We start from the raw sequence: 18,660 nt of genomic DNA on the forward strand, positions 1-18,660 counted from the left end.
ATCGCGGGTCAAACCATGTCCTCCAGTCAGAAATGAATAATAATGGAATACATGGTTGATAGCCGATTAGGATAATTTTGCGTTGTAACTAACAAACTAAGCATCGGGCAGAAAAAAGCCTAGGCGTAGAAAATGTCCGCAGTGAAATTCTAAACAAGATATCTCCGTACATTATTCCTCTATCTTGTAGGGTTTTCAAATTATGGTCCAATCCAGCCCAGTGATATTTTCTGAAAGACTAGTTCTTAACGTCGCTTTATCTCACAAATGAAGCAGGGGACCTGATAAAGCCCACCGTCCAGCGAAATTATCCAGCGTGACTCGGCTGGGGATTGATGTTGGATAGGCTTGGTTGTCGGCAAGCCCTGGGTAGGGAGAGGCGAGCCGAGAATATGGAGAGAGGTAGAGATTAGAGCGGGCAGAAACACGAGGTGGAGTGGGGGAGGGAATGTGTTCACGCAGCACACAGGCAGAGCATGAGTCACTTGACTGAGCAGCGTCCCTGCGTACAAGGCAAAATCAGGTAGTCCGGTGTTTAAAATTCCACTCCAGAATCTTAATTGGTACTTTACTGGACATCTGTATATAAATGTTTTGTTACAACTTAAACCTACAGACGTAATATTATTGGGTAATTCATTGTATTATACACGTTCATCTTTTTACTTTGGTATAATGTTTTAACATTAAATGGTAAAGTAAATCAGCTAGCGTATTTTTAATCTTTGCCCAGGAATTCCCAGTGGTCCAATATTTACGTGAACCATACTGTACCACTTTTGCCGTGAGGTAGTAAACAAGTCCCGGAAATGTTTATGTGTAGCGGTCTCCCGACCTTTAAACAGAGGCTGGGGAATATAACACTTGCCAATCCGAGCAACACACACTCAGCAACTCGACACAGTGTTTGGTGAAATAAGTAAAGACATAGTTTAACACGGTTTTTGATACGGCGTCACTGATTGCGCTAAAATTAAATTGGCGCAATTTTTGTTTCCCACACGTGACCATTTATAATTTACTGTAAGCATGGATAATAAAGTTTAACCACTTGACACGATAGACGATTCTTTATTTTTTATTGTACGAATGCTAGAATAGTTTTTTCCTGTATCTGCAGCCTACTTCTGCAAAAGACAAGCTATCTGTAAGTAAATATAGAATTTTTATTTTGTCAATCAAACTTGGTACTTTGCGATTCATATTCGGTTTGAATTATCACTACGGCCTTTCTTTTAGAAGACTTCGACCACAGAATCGTGTGTAACCGCACACACTGCACTTACTTTGTTACGGACACTGACGAAGCAGATACTGTGGCTGACACCACGAGACTGGCAGCAGCTTGTGCGCCGCACGTGTGTATGGCGGCGTGTGGCGCGCTCGTAGGCCGTGCGACAAACTGTGCGCGGCACGCGGAAAAATAAAAACAATTCAACATTTAATATTTATCTTTAAAATTTATTATTTTTATTTTTTCACCCGCGTTTAGTGAAAACTGCGGATGCAAAGTCCGCACAACGGCGGGCCGTCTATACTGTGCATGCTTGCCGACCTATTAGAACACAGGCGGTGTTTTATGCCTTTTGACCTTAATCACATCGAAACATCGCGGTTATGCAACAACGCGGGTAAAAGTTATGTCCCCCGACAACCGCGTTAAATAGGGAGTGTACTGTACAAGCAAATACAAGCATTAACACATTTTTATGTTCAAAGTTTATATTTGGTGCTTTTTATCCCTTATACACTTACAAATTTTTAAAAAAGTATTCTTATCCACACATTTTACACATCACATGAGAATTTTATCCACATAACAGAAAATTTTTCAGACACCAAATAACATGAAACAAAGATATTTTTTTTTGTTGGTGCTCCCACAAATATAAAAGTGCAACCAAGTTTTTTGCTACATGTTTCACAACCACTTATTACATTTTTGAGCTTAAACAATATGTTTATGTCAAGTCAATTTATTTTCAATACAAAACCTGAACTTGTTCACACATTTGTTTGGAACAGCTGCCAATTTTGCAGACTTGTTATTCAACTGAATCTGCTTCCACAAAAAATTTAGGCAGTTCCAGAGTTATGTAACTCCATGGAGAAAAGTAGGATACTATGTGAGCTGTAAACACAGCGTAAACATAATTAAATACAAGGGTGACCATAGTGTAGATAAAAAATTTTCACAAATGGGCCGAAATGTTTGTTATTCTGTAGTGTCAGATTTTCTGTCTCAATATTATAAAATATTATATGCATTAAATTAATGGTATATTGTAATGAATACCTGAGCCAAATAATCATCAACTTACTCTAGATAAAATAGGCCTACCATGTTTGTTTGTATAGAAAGTCTAATTTATACACACTTCATGAAACATGGATTCCACAGGTTATATTGTACGTAACATATGACCAAAAAAATATCAATTGAAATATGGCTGATTTGGCTTCCATCCTGAGTAATTTCCTTCCACAGATTGGTGGCCTTTCTATGGCAGACAAAGTGTACATTCTAGGAGTTGGATAAAGTTCACTGCCTAAAATGTGCATCCTCCTACAGAAAATGTTCAAAATATGCACTATTTACATCAAAAAAGCCGAGACATCCTTCAAAGGATAATCTTACCCTAATTAAAACCTTGGGGTTGGCACGAATGTGTTCAAATAAATTCACAGTGCACTGCTCAAGGATATAAACTTGGAGCAACCTGAGTGAAATACATTATCCCATAAGTAGAAATCAATACGATTTAGGTCGGACAATTGGTCCAGCCATTTTAATGTTCTCCCTGCATCCACTCCACAGTATAGAATCCTCAGCCATTTATACCCCTCTTTTCTGCAAATGTACAGTACATGCCATATTACTGTACTCTCTCTTCAGTAGACACACACAACATCCACCATTATTAACTTCCGTGCAAACACTATCTATCATTCTGGCTGGCCGTCTGCTGAAGCATGTTTAATTTGTCACATATTACAAAAAAATACAATCTCTCTGCTAAAATTATATTTCCTACCATGATAATAGAGAAGATATCAGCCCATCTATGGAGTAAGCAAGGCAGGTCATGCTGCTTTCAGAAAGTGCATGCACTAGAATGTTGTCCAAAAAAGAATGCCATGCAGTATTTACCAGTGTAGACAACCACACATAAGGAGCAAGCTAATGCAACTTTGAAGGAAAAAAAAAAACTTTAGTTGCCTTTCAGAACAGCAAAGTAAATATTACATTTAGGTAATTGCCGTTGTCAGTGACTCTACAAAACACACAAACAATTTGGTTTTATGGTGATTCATCAAGGTTTTGCTAAATGAAAATTCCTGTTAAATGTTGGCCTCATGTATTTAGTGAATTGTTCAAATCTGAATCAAGTTTTTATTTCAGTGATGCATATGTTTTAAATGCAAGGAACTTTCAAGCAATTTTTAGAAGAGACCTAATTAAAACCTATCTTCTTCCCCCATTCCCATTCTTAGTTAAGCTGAAACTCTTAGTTGACATCTATTGAGTGGTACTGATAAATGGGAGGCTCATTTATGTTTTAGGAACCTTGAGCAGCTAAAGAAAGTAACTGAAGGAGAAGCTATACTTTCCTTTGTACACAAAAGAACGACGAGATCTTAGTTCTGCAAATTGAATAAATGGATGGAGCAAATTAGTATGTCATTATTAGCACTCACAAGATTTTTAATTGACTAAAAAATTAAAGGAAAAATAAAAGATTAAATTACTTAAATATACTATAACAATAAAGCATAAAAAATAAAAATTTATACCTGTACAGAAACACACAAAGTGCTAAAAATATCTCTCAAATCAGTCAATGTGTTCAAACAGTTAAAAGAAAACAAAAATCGGAAAGACTGTGCCAAAGCATACTAAAAACTACAAAATATTTTTAAAACAATAAATTCAAAAACATTAAAGAAACATCAAGAAGACGATGTAAATTATTACATGTTAAAAAGGCCCACTGCTCATAAGAATGGCAGTGTGCAGCTCACAGATGTACCCCAACCACAAAAGAAGACTTGCTTAAGTGTTACAGCAAGGTTAAACAGTTGAACTTGCAGATTGCAGTAGATCAAGCAAAAGAAAGTCCTGGAGCCTATTTCAGATACGTATGTTAACAAACAGTTTGTGATAACTCAAAATAAATTGAAGGTACTGTTTTCAAAACTGCCTTTTCTGAAATAAACACCATTGAATAAGGTGAGCATACGTTTATGGATACTAAGGATAAACAGCATATTTCTTAGAAAATCTGATCAATTCTAGCCAATATCATTAAAATAATTATGTTGTAAAACATAAACATCCCAAGTTTTTTTACAGTGCTCACTTAGATTATCAAATTATCTTTCAATACAACCACAAACAATGAAAATATTTTCCTATTTGCTGCAAGTACATGACGCGGTCACACAAGTTGGTACTAACATTGTTTCAGCGTGGACCATGGGAACATTAGATCATATCCTGCAGCAAAGTGATAAGCTGTAAAGTTTATTATACTGTATTTACCTGAACATAATGCTACGATTTTTACCAAAACTGTGGAAACTAAAAGTGGGGGTTGCATTATAATCGTAAACTTGTATTATGCCGTTGAGAACAGCTTAGTTGAAAAACTACAGGCTCTGTCTGTAAACTGCATCTCTAATGCCACTTTAGTTCGGGGCTTCTTGAACCTCTCCATAGGTGAGACAGATGAGAAATGCAGGAAGAAGGAGAGGGTGCAAATGGAGTTTGTGACTGGGTTATTTCTGCTTCTCTTCACTGTGGCTGCCCTCCTCATCCCCCTCCAGATGACCATGCTACATCACCACATTCTTTGCTTTCTGAACAGCTGCCACTTTTCAACTACAGCCATAAAACACAATTTTTTTCTAACTGAGGCTTGGTGTTTCAAAAGAGACCATGTAAATCATTCTCCTGACTAAAGTGGCACGAGAAAGTGTCTAGTAAATATGGACTAAATTTAATAATTTAAATAATTTTCAAGTGCTATGTACTTGAATTGCAATTTCCAATCCATAAAATATTTTTTATGAACTCATAATCAAAAAGCTTGGGGGTGCATTACATTCATAGTCACTTTATTTTCGGGTAAATATGGTATGTTAAAACAAAGCAAAGAAGGTAAAATTCTTGTGTGTACACAAAAGGTGGTGAATTAATTGGTATATAAAAAAAACCTACACTGATTTTCAACTGAAAGGGATGTAGGTCACTCTAGCAAAAAGTATTTTATTAATGAATACATTTCCGTATGTTTACATATTACGAATAAGGTCTTATAATAAAATGTATCTTGAAAATCTTGAACATGTTAGTTGTTTGTGATTATTTTAGAACTGTTGGAGAATTATATACATAGAGTTGTAATTTTGTTTATACTTGAAACCTTGGTCCCTATAATTTTTAATTTTGTAAAATTGGTCTACAAGATAGTAAAAATAATGTGAACTGCTGTGAGATATGAACATTAAAATAACAACAGTTTTTTTTTTTTTTTAAGTTTGTCCAAACTGAAACTTATATCTAAAAGCTATAAATCAAAATTAGCAAATTTTGCACTGCCTCTAGAATCAAATACAGAAATAGCAGCATTGAGTGCTGCCACTTCACTGAACTACCAAAACTCACATGTTGCATGAATAACTGTAGTTGTTTCATACATTTAAGACTCATCCTCATAAGCCATTTTGGTTTTTATCCATTTATTCAAGGGTTATTTCTGAAATTTTAACATAATACCTCTCTTCAATTTGTTGTTGTCACTAATATTTTCAACACATATACACAAAAAAGTAATAAAATGGGTGTAAAAAGTCACACAACTTATAATAAGTATGAACACTTGCACAACATTTTACATACATTATATATAAGATTCTGTGGATTTCTGTTGAAAATATTTGTGAAACAATAACAAATGCAAGGGGTCATAAGACTTTGCATTTAATGGAATTACTTATTTTAAAGTCCCCATTTTACCTTGCATGAAAAGCGAGCAGCTAATTATAAACAGGCCTACATGTATTTTACCATGCATGTGAATGTTACTAGCCTATGTGATTATAATGAAAAAGTGTTGGAAACACAGCCCATAGCTTTTAAATATTATTTTATGAATTAATTAAAAATATAATTAAGTCTGATTTGGTATTTTGTCAATCTATTACATTTACAGTGTTTATTGTAGAGTTATCCCCAAGTCTTATTGATGTGCAACATCTTAGCTCTCTGTATACGACATTTGGTGGAAATGGTTTCATGAATGCAATATAAGTCAAGGAAATGAAAAGTGTAATAGCCACAGTACTGCCATCTGTGGCGGATGGAGCAAACCAAAGTTCACAACGAAAAAGGAAAACTTTATAAAATTAACTGTTTAATGTTTTAATAAGATGGGCAGTATTTTAATAAAATTTGCTGCCAAAAATCAGGTCCAAAGCCAGGGGTCAGTATTTTCTTAAGTATTTTTCACTATTATTGACAGTTTCATTATATAGTTTAAAATTTCGGTCTGCTAATCAAATGATTCAATAGTCTACGTAGCTGCTCCGGCAGCGAATTCTAGTGGCGAGTGCGGAAACGACGTGTGATTCACATACAGAAATGTAGTTGAAACACAATTTGCATATATTTATCATGCTCTGCATCATGTCAAAGAATTCTACATTAAATTTTGTGTACATGTTTCGTATTTTAAGTGTATTTGTAACATAAGAACACATTGTAGCATTGCAGGACAGTGCCTTCCCCAATTTTTCTTTAAGTTTTATGAATAATATGTTTTAATAGTAATACTACATGTAAGTTGTTTAAATAATTTTCAGGCATAACCTAACTGTGGTACATATAGTAAATCATTGAAACTTACAATGAATCTTTTGAAATAACTTTCATGATAATATTTTACCGTTTATAATTGTTTTCCATGTTAATATTTATATTTCCTTATGTTTTATTAATGTACTCTCATTTAATTACCGTTTCTAATATTTGTGTATTGTTTAAGCCTATTTGCTTTATAATGAAACAGCCATGTAACTGTAAATTTACCGAATTCTACCTAAATAATTACGTTTTTATGTGTTTTAAAATGTTTTTTTTTAAGCTTTAAATATTTTGTTTATATGCGCAAATACACTGTAACATATTTTTCTTTTGTAAATTTGTCCATGGGATGATGAAATCATGTGAGCCAGTTGCGTGTCAGTTAGAGTGAGAAAGAAAGTCGTGCGTCGACACAGTGACGCCGAGGCGATAAAACGATAATGATGCATCCTGTGTAAGAGAGAGACAGAGAAACTAGCGTGAGAAAATATTCTGGGAGTCCCCGATTTTGATGGGAAATTGAAAAGAGACCGATCAAGGGAAGCCCCGAGTTATGTGTGTTCAGGGTTTTTTCATGTGTTGTAATTTGTTCTGTGAATGGCTGGTGTTGGAGGGAGTGTTTGATACTGTGCTGTGATTGGCCGAAAGTTACGTCATGGTGCAATCCTTGGTCTCTCCTGAGACCAGTGTATCGTTTTGGTTCTTTAGTCATCTACTGAACAGCGACTGAGGAGGTGGTTAGTTGGGTAGGTGGCTCACAACTTAACTATGAAGTTTTGACGAGTAAATTTCGCGGCTGTGGTCCGGGCATCACCGGTTTTATAATCTATCTTATTTTCGTTTTTTTGGGACAATTAGAATTTTTTGACTACAGTCGTCGGTAATCGCCCAAAACAGGACTTACCAAAGTTTGTCACTATTTCCGAGGACATTGTCCTTCGGCATTGTACCGAAAGTTGAGTGCAACTGCGGGACTTAATTTCGAACTGTTTTATTAATTCAATTTTCGGCCAGTCAGTGTGTGATCCAAATTAATGAAGCTGATTCGTTGTAAGGAAAATACTGTTTCAACTTGTAAATGTCGTCGCAAGATGGTGGCAAATGTCTCGTGAATTAGTAAGGTATAAATAAATAATCAGTGAAAAACATTTTGTGTACGAGAGACATAATTGAAATTCAACAATCGCCCGTAACTATTTTCCTGAGTGAAACATAACCTCACTTTTTCAGCATCCGAACATGCAAGTGTACCTTGTGAGTTACCCTTCGAAGACCAAAACGTAAAACATCTGAGCAAGTCCGGCGGTCTTTGGAGTGTAACAAATGGCGACCGCACGTGGGGCCTGAATTTAACATGCTCTGAGAAGAAAAATTGGAAAAATTACGAAGAAAAATTTGGTACAAAATTCGGCAAATGAGAAACATTTTCGGAACAGGGAATTACTGTGAAGGTGTCGCAGGATCGTCGGCTGTGTTGTTTACCGCCTGGCTGAGTGAACGAGAGAAGTGCCTGCACTTCGCCGAGACTTCGTGAACTTCGAGTGAACGAGTGAACGCCGGCAGCGGGTTCCAGGTATCCAGTATCCAATACCCAGTACGAGATCACCGCGGGACAGGTGCGTCGCTGACTTCGCAGAACTTCCAGAGCTTCGCGTCGCAACGAGGGACGGGACACTGATTCACAGCAAATTCAGCAAGGTTTTTAAATTGAGAAAATTTCTAAGTAAGTGTTTTGATATTTTTTTGTTGTTGTATTTTGTGAGTTTAGATACATGTTTTTTGTTTTGAAGGGAAAAAGTGTAAGAAAATGAGTAGCACTGCAAGTAGTAGCGAATTTCTGGGTTTTTCTGAAAACACAGAAAATCGGGAAGCATTGCCGATTTTAAATGTGGAATTGTTAGAGGGAGAAAATTTGTCAAACCCTCAAGAAAATATGGATTTTTCATGTCTCCCGGGAATTCCTGGAAACTTGGAACATCCTGCAGGTTCAAAATAAAGTCATGGGGGAGTCAGACCAAATTATGCAAATACTGTTGTCAATTAGGCAGGAGATGAAACAAAACAGTCAGGAAATAATGCGGGACATGACACAGAAAATTGAACAGGGACAACGGGAACTTGCTCAGGGACAGAATGAACTTGCTCAGGGACAAAAAGAAATCAACAACCAAATTGAGGCAAATTCACAGGAGATTGCGAAGGTTAGGAGCGAAATAACTACACAGTTGCGACAGGAAATTGACAGGGTGGAAAACAAAATTGATGACTTTAAAATTATAATTAATGAACAGGTAGCTACGTATACAAACAAAGTAGATGAATGTGCAAACAATATTGCAGAAATGCAAGCCGGGATGGGAACATGTGTGGAAGAAATAAGCATTTTGAAGGAAAATATTGCAATTCAGGGAAACGAGATTCAGGAAAATAGGGAAAAAATATCTGTGGTACAGGACAATCTAAATCAGATTCAAAACAGTTTGGGTAAAGATCACAATGAACTCATTGAGGTGCACGGAAAAGTCCATGACAATGCGAGGGGTATTTTTCTTAATGAAAAGAAAATAGAAAAAGTTGAAAGCAATTTTGAGGTTAATGTAGAAAGAGTATTGATTGAAAACCGGAAAATCGGTCACCAATTTGAAAAATTTCGGGATGAAGTAGGCATCGAATGTCTAAAGTAAGTTGAGGAGAAATTAAACAAAATTAGGTGTGATGCTAGTGGCAATATTCGTAGTTCGGTGTTAACAGTTGATGAAATAAACACTTTTGAAAAAACAGTACCTAAATTTCACGGAGATCACAGGGGGGCCACACCAATACAATTTATTACTAAATGTGACAAAGTTTTGGGGTTTTTAAAAGTATCCGAGGAACAACAAGTAGAGTTGTTTTTAAACCGATTAGAGGGTACCGCACTACAATGGGGAATGCAAAAAGAGGGTGAGTGGCAAAATTTTGCAGAGGCAAAACAGGCATTTTTGGACAAATATTGGGGGGTATATATTCAGGATGATTTTTTGCAATACTTATTCTCAGGAAAACACAGAGGTAGAGATGGCCCCATGGCCCATTATGTGCAGAGATTGTACGCCCAAGCCAAGTACTTGAGCAACCCTATTTCAAATGAGAGGTTCATATCACATGTAGTACACCATTTCAATCGCCATGTACAAAACTGTATTTTGGGTCTCAGAGCTAAAACCGTTGAGGAAGTGGTGGCTTTGCTCGAGACTTTGGATCGCAGGGATGAGCGAGAGGAAGGACTGAGAGGTCGGGAGATAGAGTACCAGGGTCGGCCACAAGGACCCCCCAGGGAACGAATCCACCAGCCAGGTAACCAACGACAGGAAGGGGCCTACCACCACCGACAGCAGCAGCAGCAGCAGCAGCAGCAGCAGCAGCAGGAGAGAAAAGGGAATGAACGACCACCTAGGTGGAGGCAGGAGCAACAACAGCAACAAGGTGAGGGTCAAAGAAACGGCAGGCAGGAACAACTACCTCAAGGACCGCAGAGAGATGAGAGGGGTCAAGGCAGGCGAGAAGATAACCAGCATTTAAACCGGTAGAGGGGGAGGATCGAGCCTCAAATCCTACCCAGGTAAGTGATGAAGGGGCAAACAAGCAATGTACAATGTTAAAGAACAGTTCCACAAGGGAAATTCAGCATGACATTGTGGATTTATTACAAGATACTGATGAGTCAATACCGCTAGTACAGGGAGACAGGAATGTGTCCATACATACAGGGAGAAGTCAGGGAAGCTCAAACCAAAGTAAATATGCTTGTAGATTCAGGTAGTGAGGTGACTGCCATATTGGAGGAATATTTTCATTTATTGGGAAGTAAAGTAAAACAATCCCTGGCAGTTTTACCAGTCTCAAACGTTATTATAGGAGCCACAGGAGTAAGAAACAAGAATGTAAGCAAACAAGTTCTTTTAGAGGTTCAATTCGGAGAAGTAGCTATGTGGGTAGTGTTTTTAGTAGTCAAAGGGTTAAATATAAATATTGTCTTGGGTGCTGATTGGTTGCAGGCAAATGAAGTTATTATCGACTATTCAAAATTGTGTTTCCAAGTGTCAGGGAGCAGGATTAAGTTTGAAACAGACCAACCAACAAAATCATTCAGTTTACGATTAGTGGTAGGAAAAGATTTCGAACCAGAAGTAGAACTAAAATGTAATTTTTTGGAGAAAAAGTATATGACGGAAACAGATGTTAAACAAATTGAATTGCCAAATGGTACAGGACAGAAAGAACAATTGAGACAGATTTTTGATAAAGGAACAAAAGGCTTTTGCAAATTTCCCAGGATTAAATAATAAATATGAATGTGAGTTACACTTGCGAGACCACAAACCATTTGTTCAAAGGCCCTATCCTGTGGCATATAATCTGAGACCTTCAGTTGAAGAAGAAATTCAGAATATGATTAATATTGACATTGTCGAGAGACGTAGTTCTGAATATTTGAACCCCATGGTAGTAGTTAAAAAGAAATCAGGGAGGGTGAGGTTATGTTTAGATGCTAGAAAGGTAAATCAAGTCATTATTCCAGACCGAGAATTCCCTGAACCCATGGAAGAATTGCTACAGAAATTTAAGGGTTGCAACTATTTTTCAAAGATTGATTTGGTAGCATCATACTAGCAAATACCTTTAGCTAATGAAAGTAGGCCATGTACAGCATTCGTGTACCAAGGGAAAACTTACTGTTTCAAAAGAATGCCTTTTGGGTTAAATGTGTCTGTCAGCCATTTCATTCGCGGATTGGAAAAAGTGCTAGGACCAGAAGTGCTCAATTTGGTAACTATTTATGTAGACAATATCCTTATTGCTACCAAGACTTTTGAAGAACACTGTCAAATTATCCAGCTAGTACTTCAGAAACTACAGGAGGGCAATATGACTGCAAATTTGAAAAAGTCAGAATTTTTAAAGGAGGAAGTCTTGTTTTTAGGCAATGTTGTAAATGCACAGGGCATTCATATTGACCCAGAAAAGCTCAAAGCTATAAGGGAATGTCCTTCTCCTACAAACCGTAAACAACTGGAAAGGTTAGTGGGGTTTTTTAACTTTTTTCGTAAATATATTCCAAATTTTAGTCAGATTTGTGGATCATTAAGGAAATTATTACAGAAAGGTCAACACTGGGAATGGGGAGAAGAACAAGAACAAGCAATAGAATCATTGAAACAGACATTGGAGAAAGAAATTGTACTGTACCATCCTAAATTCAATGAGAAGTTTTACATCGCATGTGATGCATCGAATGAGGCATTGGGTGCAATGTTGTTTCAAGTAAACCAGGAAGGGGAACAAATTCCTATTAGTTTTGCCAGTAGGGCCCTAAATTCAGCTGAAATTAATTATACTACCACAGAAAAGGAATTACTGAGTATAGTGTTTGCATGTGCAAAATTTCGTACATACATCTATGGTAAAGACACCACAGTTCTTACAGACCACAAGGCTTTGTGCCATTTAAATTCTTGCAAACTCTTACATGGAAGAATCACTAGATGGATTCTAGCATTACAGGAGTATACTTTGCACATACAACACATTCCAGGGGAACAACAAGTAGTTGCAGATGCTTTGTCTAGGGGGGTATCAGACACACAAGCCATACAAACAAAGGAATTTCAAATTAGGAATCTGCGCCAGCAAATGACACAAGTAAAAGAAGGGATGGATGGATTTATTAAGAAATTGGTTAATGAAATTCATGTTGATACAAGATTACAGAAAGTCATAACCGAACTGAAAGATGTACAATGTCGGGAGGTAATCAAGGAAAGGTTTGAACTACGTGATGGTTTCTTATTTCAAAACCTTGGTACGAACATACACCACTGGGTGTTATGTATTCCGCAGAATTTGAGTAAAGAAATTGTAAATTTATTACATGTAGAAGCTGGTCATTTTGGGATAACAAAAACAGTAAAATGTGTGCAAAGATTGTGTATTTTCAAGGATATGTACAGAACTGTAGCAAAAGTCATTGGAAATTGTCTATTATGTGCAAAAACTAAAGTAACCAACCGAAAATGCCAAGGAGTCATGCAACATGTTTTATCTTCTAAACCACTAGATGTTGTATGTGTTGATTTGTTTGGCCCACTGCCAAGGGGTAAAGGTGGTGTCAAGTATATCTTTGTAGTATTAGATGTATTCACAAAATATGTAAAACTGTACCCTGTTAAGAGAACCACTTCACTGGTGGTTACTGAGAAAATCCTTGATGTTTTCATAAAAGAAGTGGGGACACAGAGAATGATTATTTCTGATAATGGACCATGTTTTCGGGGAACGCTATGGAAAACATTACAGGGAATTTTAGGGATAGAGTTGCGGTACACTGCGGTGTATCACCCATCTGCTAATCCTGTGGAGAGAGTGATGAGAGAATTGGGACGTTTGTTTAGGGTATATTGTAGTGAAAATCATAAGACATGGGCTGATGTGGTCCAGGACATTGAAACACTAGTGAATAATTGTTGGCATGAAAGCACAGGATACACTCCTATTGAACTGATGAAACAAACTATGCCTAAGTCTCAATTGCAAAATGTTGTTGTGTTTCCTACAACTGATGATGTGTCAATAAATGAGAAATGTAACAATGTCAAACAAAGGCTGATACTTAAGGCAAAAGCCAGAAAAAGTAAACATGATAAAAGAATACAGCAAGTAGTTTTTAAGCAAGGAGATGAAGTATTAATTGCCTCTCAAAATATATCATCCCTTATAAATCAGAAAATACACAAGTTTTTTGAACTGTACAATGGACCATATGTTGTAGAAGCAATTGCAGGGCATAATGTATATAAAGTTAATGGTGCCAATTGGCATGTGTCATTACTCAAACCATGGAAAATTTTATGAAAAATTAAAATGAAAAGGATAAATGTACAACTGTAGTATATAGAAAAGTGTATTGTATTGTGTATGTTTTTTATATAAGTGGCAATATCATGGTTTACGCGTATCGTAAGTGTTCATTTTTAAGTTTTTGACAGCATTTTGTTGTTTGGATATTGTGATAACTTTCAAAGAGTTCGAGAGCACAGACCTTGAAATTGTTTTTTAAGATATTATCTTGAAGATTTCTTTTGAAATTAAATTAAATTTTTTTTTTGGAATTCAACTAAGTGTGAACCATTTTGAGGATTGTAGCGTTGTAAAGTACTGTAATGTATTTGTACGATTTAGTTCAAGAGTGTTGTTTTCTAATGATGTGCAGAAAGGGTTAAAGTTTCACATTGTTTGGTTCCTGCCGAGGTAGCAGAGGTTATTGTTGTATTTTGTCGAGGCTAGTTGGGAGGCAAGGAGGTTAAATATTAATGTTTCCGGTCCGCGTAAGAGTCCGATGGTTTTTTCAAGGCTACTGCTAAAGTCCCTTGCTCCTTTGCTGCTCCTACCCCTCATGAGTATGACACTGATAATTTGTTGTTGCTAAAACAGTTTATGATGTGAATTCTGAATACACCAAGAAGTACACATGGGAAAGATTATAATTGAGCATGTTACATACAATACAAGGTATGGATGGCAACCAACAATTTAAGAATAGTCCAACACAAAGTTTTGGGAAAAAATATTTTTATTCAGAAGCAGTACTGTAGAATTACTAAATTAAGTAAAGGAAATTAACAAACACCCACACAAGGTAGAATAATGTCTTTACATATTACTGAAAATAAGGATAACATTGTAAAGTAAAATCAATATTGGTGTATCGTTTACAGTACAAAATTAATTGAAAAAAACTGAATTGTTTGTGATAAAGAGTATTGTAAAAGTAAATAAGAATGTTATGACTATATATTTTTTGTTTCAAATTAGGGAATATTATATAAATAACTATTATGAATTGATGCTTAAAGGTATGTGATTTAATTAGTTATATTATGGTTGTATATTTTATAAGGATACAATTTTTTTGTGGAACTTTTCAAGTAACTGTATTCTGTACATTTAATTGAAAAGTTGGGGGGGTAATGTAGCATTGCAGGACAGTGCCTTCCCCAATTTTTCTTTAAGTTTTATGAATAATATGTTTTAATAGTAATACTATATGTAAGTTGTTTAAATAATTTTCAGGCATAACCTAACTGTGGTACATATAGTAAATCATTGAAACTTACAATGAATCTTTTGAAATAACTTTCATGATAATATTTTACCGTTTATAATTGTTTTCCATGTTAATATTTATATTTCCTTATGTTTTATTAATGTACTCTCATTTAATTACCGTTTCTAATATTTGTGTATTGTTTAAGCCTATTTGCTTTATAATGAAACAGCCATGTAACTGTAAATTTACCGAATTCTACCTAAATAATTACATTTTTATGTGTTTTAAAATGTTTTTTTTTTAAGCTTTAAATATTTTGTTTATATGCGCAAATACACTGTAACATATTTTTCTTTTGTAAATTTGTCCATGGGATGATGAAATCATGTGAGCCAGTTGCATGTCAGTTAGAGTGAGAAAGAAAGTCGTGCGTCGACACAGTGACGCCGAGGCGATAAAACGATAATGATGCATCCTGTGTAAGAGAGAGACAGAGAAACTAGCGTGAGAAAATATTCTGGGAGTCCCCGATTTTGATGGGAAATTGAAAAGAGACTGATCAAGGGAAGCCCCGAGTTATGTGTGTTCAGGGTTTTTTCATGTGTTGTAATTTGTTCTGTGAATGGCTGGTGTTGGAGGGAGTGTTTGATACTGTGCTGTGATTGGCCGAAAGTTACGTCATGGTGCAATCCTTGGTCTCTCCTGAGACCAGTGTATCGTTTTGGTTCTTTAGTCATCTACTGAACAGCGACTGAGGAGGTGGTTAGTTGGGTAGGTGGCTCACAACTTAACTATGAAGTTTTGACGAGTAAATTTCGCGGCTGTGGTCCGGGCATCACCGGTTTTATAATCTATCTTATTTTCGTTTTTTTGGGACAATTAGAATTTTTTGACTACAGTCGTCGGTAATCGCCCAAAACAGGACTTACCAAAGTTTGTCACTATTTCCGAGGACATTGTCCTTCGGCATTGTACCGAAAGTTGAGTGCAACTGCGGGACTTAATTTCGAACTGTTTTATTAATTCAATTTTCGGCCAGTCAGTGTGTGATCCAAATTAATGAAGCTGATTCGTTGTAAGGAAAATACTGTTTCAACTTGTAAATGTCGTCGCAAGATGGTGGCAAATGTCTCGTGAATTAGTAAGGTATAAATAAATAATCAGTGAAAAACATTTTGTGTACGAGAGACATAATTGAAATTCAACAATCGCCCGTAACTATTTTCCTGAGTGAAACATAACCTCACTTTTTCAGCATCCGAATATGCAAGTGTACCTTGTGAGTTAACCTTCGAAGACCAAAACGTAAAACATCTGAGCTAGTCCGGCGGTCTTTGGAGTGTAACAACATGAATTTGCTCGTTATCGAGGTGAGATGTTCCACATCAATGGCTAGTTCTGAAAGACTCACATTTTTTATAACAATCATCTATGTTACATAGTTTTTTATCACTTGGCAAAGCTTATGGAAAGGAACTATTCTTAACTTTGAAAAATGGTCTAAAATATTACTCATGAGGCCAATACTGAAACAAATGACCAAACAGAAATTCACAGGGCAAACTAGCTACTCCAATTATCACTACATACCAACAAGCAAATGGAACACACTCGCTGAATGAGAACTAAAACAATTGGGTTATACTGCTTCCTGTTCAAAATAGTACTCTTTTGGATGCATTTTTCTCATGACCTACTTGCATGCAAATGAAAATGATTGCACAATGAATCTTACAAATAAATGAAGTATTAAGTAAAAAACAAAACACAGTAAATATCACCATTCCAAAGAATGGAGACTTTAGCGCGCTAGAACTAGGGTTTCTTTTTCTTTTCAGTTTGGTGAATTAACAAAAATTTTGATTTCTGTATCAAAATATTGGCTGTAAAACACACACACACATATGCACACACACACATTCACCTTTGTTTTACCAAACTGCAAAACAAATTCGAGCTCCAATAATCATTAACTATTTCTTCATATCATTAAAAATAACTCAAATGATTTTTCTATGTACATATTTTATTTAGTATAATAGTCCATCATGACGATTATATGACAAAGTAAATCTTTTTTAACTTTTTGATAAACTTTACTCCCATATAAAACTTTTTGCTTACACAAGATTTGTTCTCCCTAACCCAAGAAATTTCATGACATGCTACTGAAAATTTTTCCAGGTCTATAATTGTTACAAATCACATCAATAATATTTAAAGTACATATTTCTATACAACTTAACATTTCCATGATTTAACGATGAAACATGCTATTTGGCATTTTTACCATGATACATAAAGGTTGGGAACGTCGTAAAGTTTATACGAACTCTGTATAAGCTTATCTATCAATTATGATAGGTTTTGTGCTGTAATAAATAATTTTTTCCCTTACTTTCAATTAAAAATTGCAATATTCTGTTTACTTACAATGTAATTTATAAAATGTAAAAGCATGACTAGTCCTAACTGATCATTTAATCTAAAGGAATGTTTTTCATTCTAACACTTATTTATCAATTGGGCTGCTTCATTGACTGTATTAGTCTATTGACAATGGAGATCATAACAGTTAACTCCAAAAAAATATATTAATTTGTATAATTTATTACTAAGTCTAAAAAATATTTGTCCTTTTTTTTGTAAATAATTCCACTTGTCCAAGGTAAGAAAATAGTTGCTCCTCCTAATGCCAATAATACCTTGAAGAACTGTGTGATTACCATTTCCTTCACCATTCCAGTACACATTCTTTACCTAACCTGCAAATTTATTTTTAGACCCTCTCAATATGAAATTATTTATGTACGTTCCCCCATGACCCTTTCAAAAGAAGTTTCAAAACTACTTTGCCTCTTTTGAATTCATCTCTCATATAAATGCTCATGCCATGCTCATTGATGTAAATTCAAATGTCATTAAGAACTATTTGATTTTTTTAACTTTACATTCAAATTATTTTGTTTATTTTTGATTTCAAAGAGATTATCTTATTCTTTTTGTTGACTTCTGTTGTTAGAATTCAACACTCATAAACTTAAACAATTGTGCCACCATTTTCCACCTTTTAATGCTTGTCTCTTCATGAGGACTATTCTATCTTCTTAGTATATTTAGACAATGTATTACTTACTAAAACTTGACCATCACTCCATTTTTTTTTATTTCCTTCAATATAAAGAAAACTTGTTTCACAGATTGATGAAATATAGCTACATCGTTAGCAATATGACGCAACACTTGGAAAATAAAGTTAAATTATTATTCATTTTTAACAATATCTAGGCCTATCTGATTTGATAACAGTACCATAAGAATATACTCTGGCTTCCTTTTTGTCTTAAGTATTACTATCAAATTAAAGGAACTCCTTGCCACTAACAAAATTTTAAAAAAATTCCTTCAAATTAAGACTAGTTGTGCTGTACACAAGCATATATACATCATATCGGAAGAACATACAAAATAAGTTAGACATTAAATTTGAGATAGCAATAACAAAGGGAACAGGAAATACATCATCATTATTAAAAAGTTGAAGAAAGCATAAAAAAAAATTGTGACTTGCTGTATTTAGCTGTGGGTCCAGCCAAGGATGTCGCTTGATGATCGATGGTTGAAGAGTCCCTCAGCAAGTGTTCTTCCATCATTGTCTTCAAGGTTCCCGATCATGTTATGTAAAATATATGTCTCGTGGTTGATATTA

At 35.4% G+C, this 18,660-nt stretch overlaps 1 protein-coding gene across 2 annotated transcripts in view; it reads right to left on the reverse strand.

Annotated features, from left to right (window-relative positions):
• The window catches only part of LOC134529515 (uncharacterized), a 120,640-nt gene that overhangs the window by 53,874 nt on the left and 48,106 nt on the right, over positions 1–18,660 (reverse strand). The gene's annotated exons all lie outside the window — the stretch shown is intronic.

Source organism: Bacillus rossius, chromosome 2 (genome assembly GCF_032445375.1).
Source record: "Bacillus rossius redtenbacheri isolate Brsri chromosome 2, Brsri_v3, whole genome shotgun sequence".
In the NCBI taxonomy this organism is placed as follows: Eukaryota; Metazoa; Arthropoda; class Insecta; order Phasmatodea; family Bacillidae; genus Bacillus; species Bacillus rossius.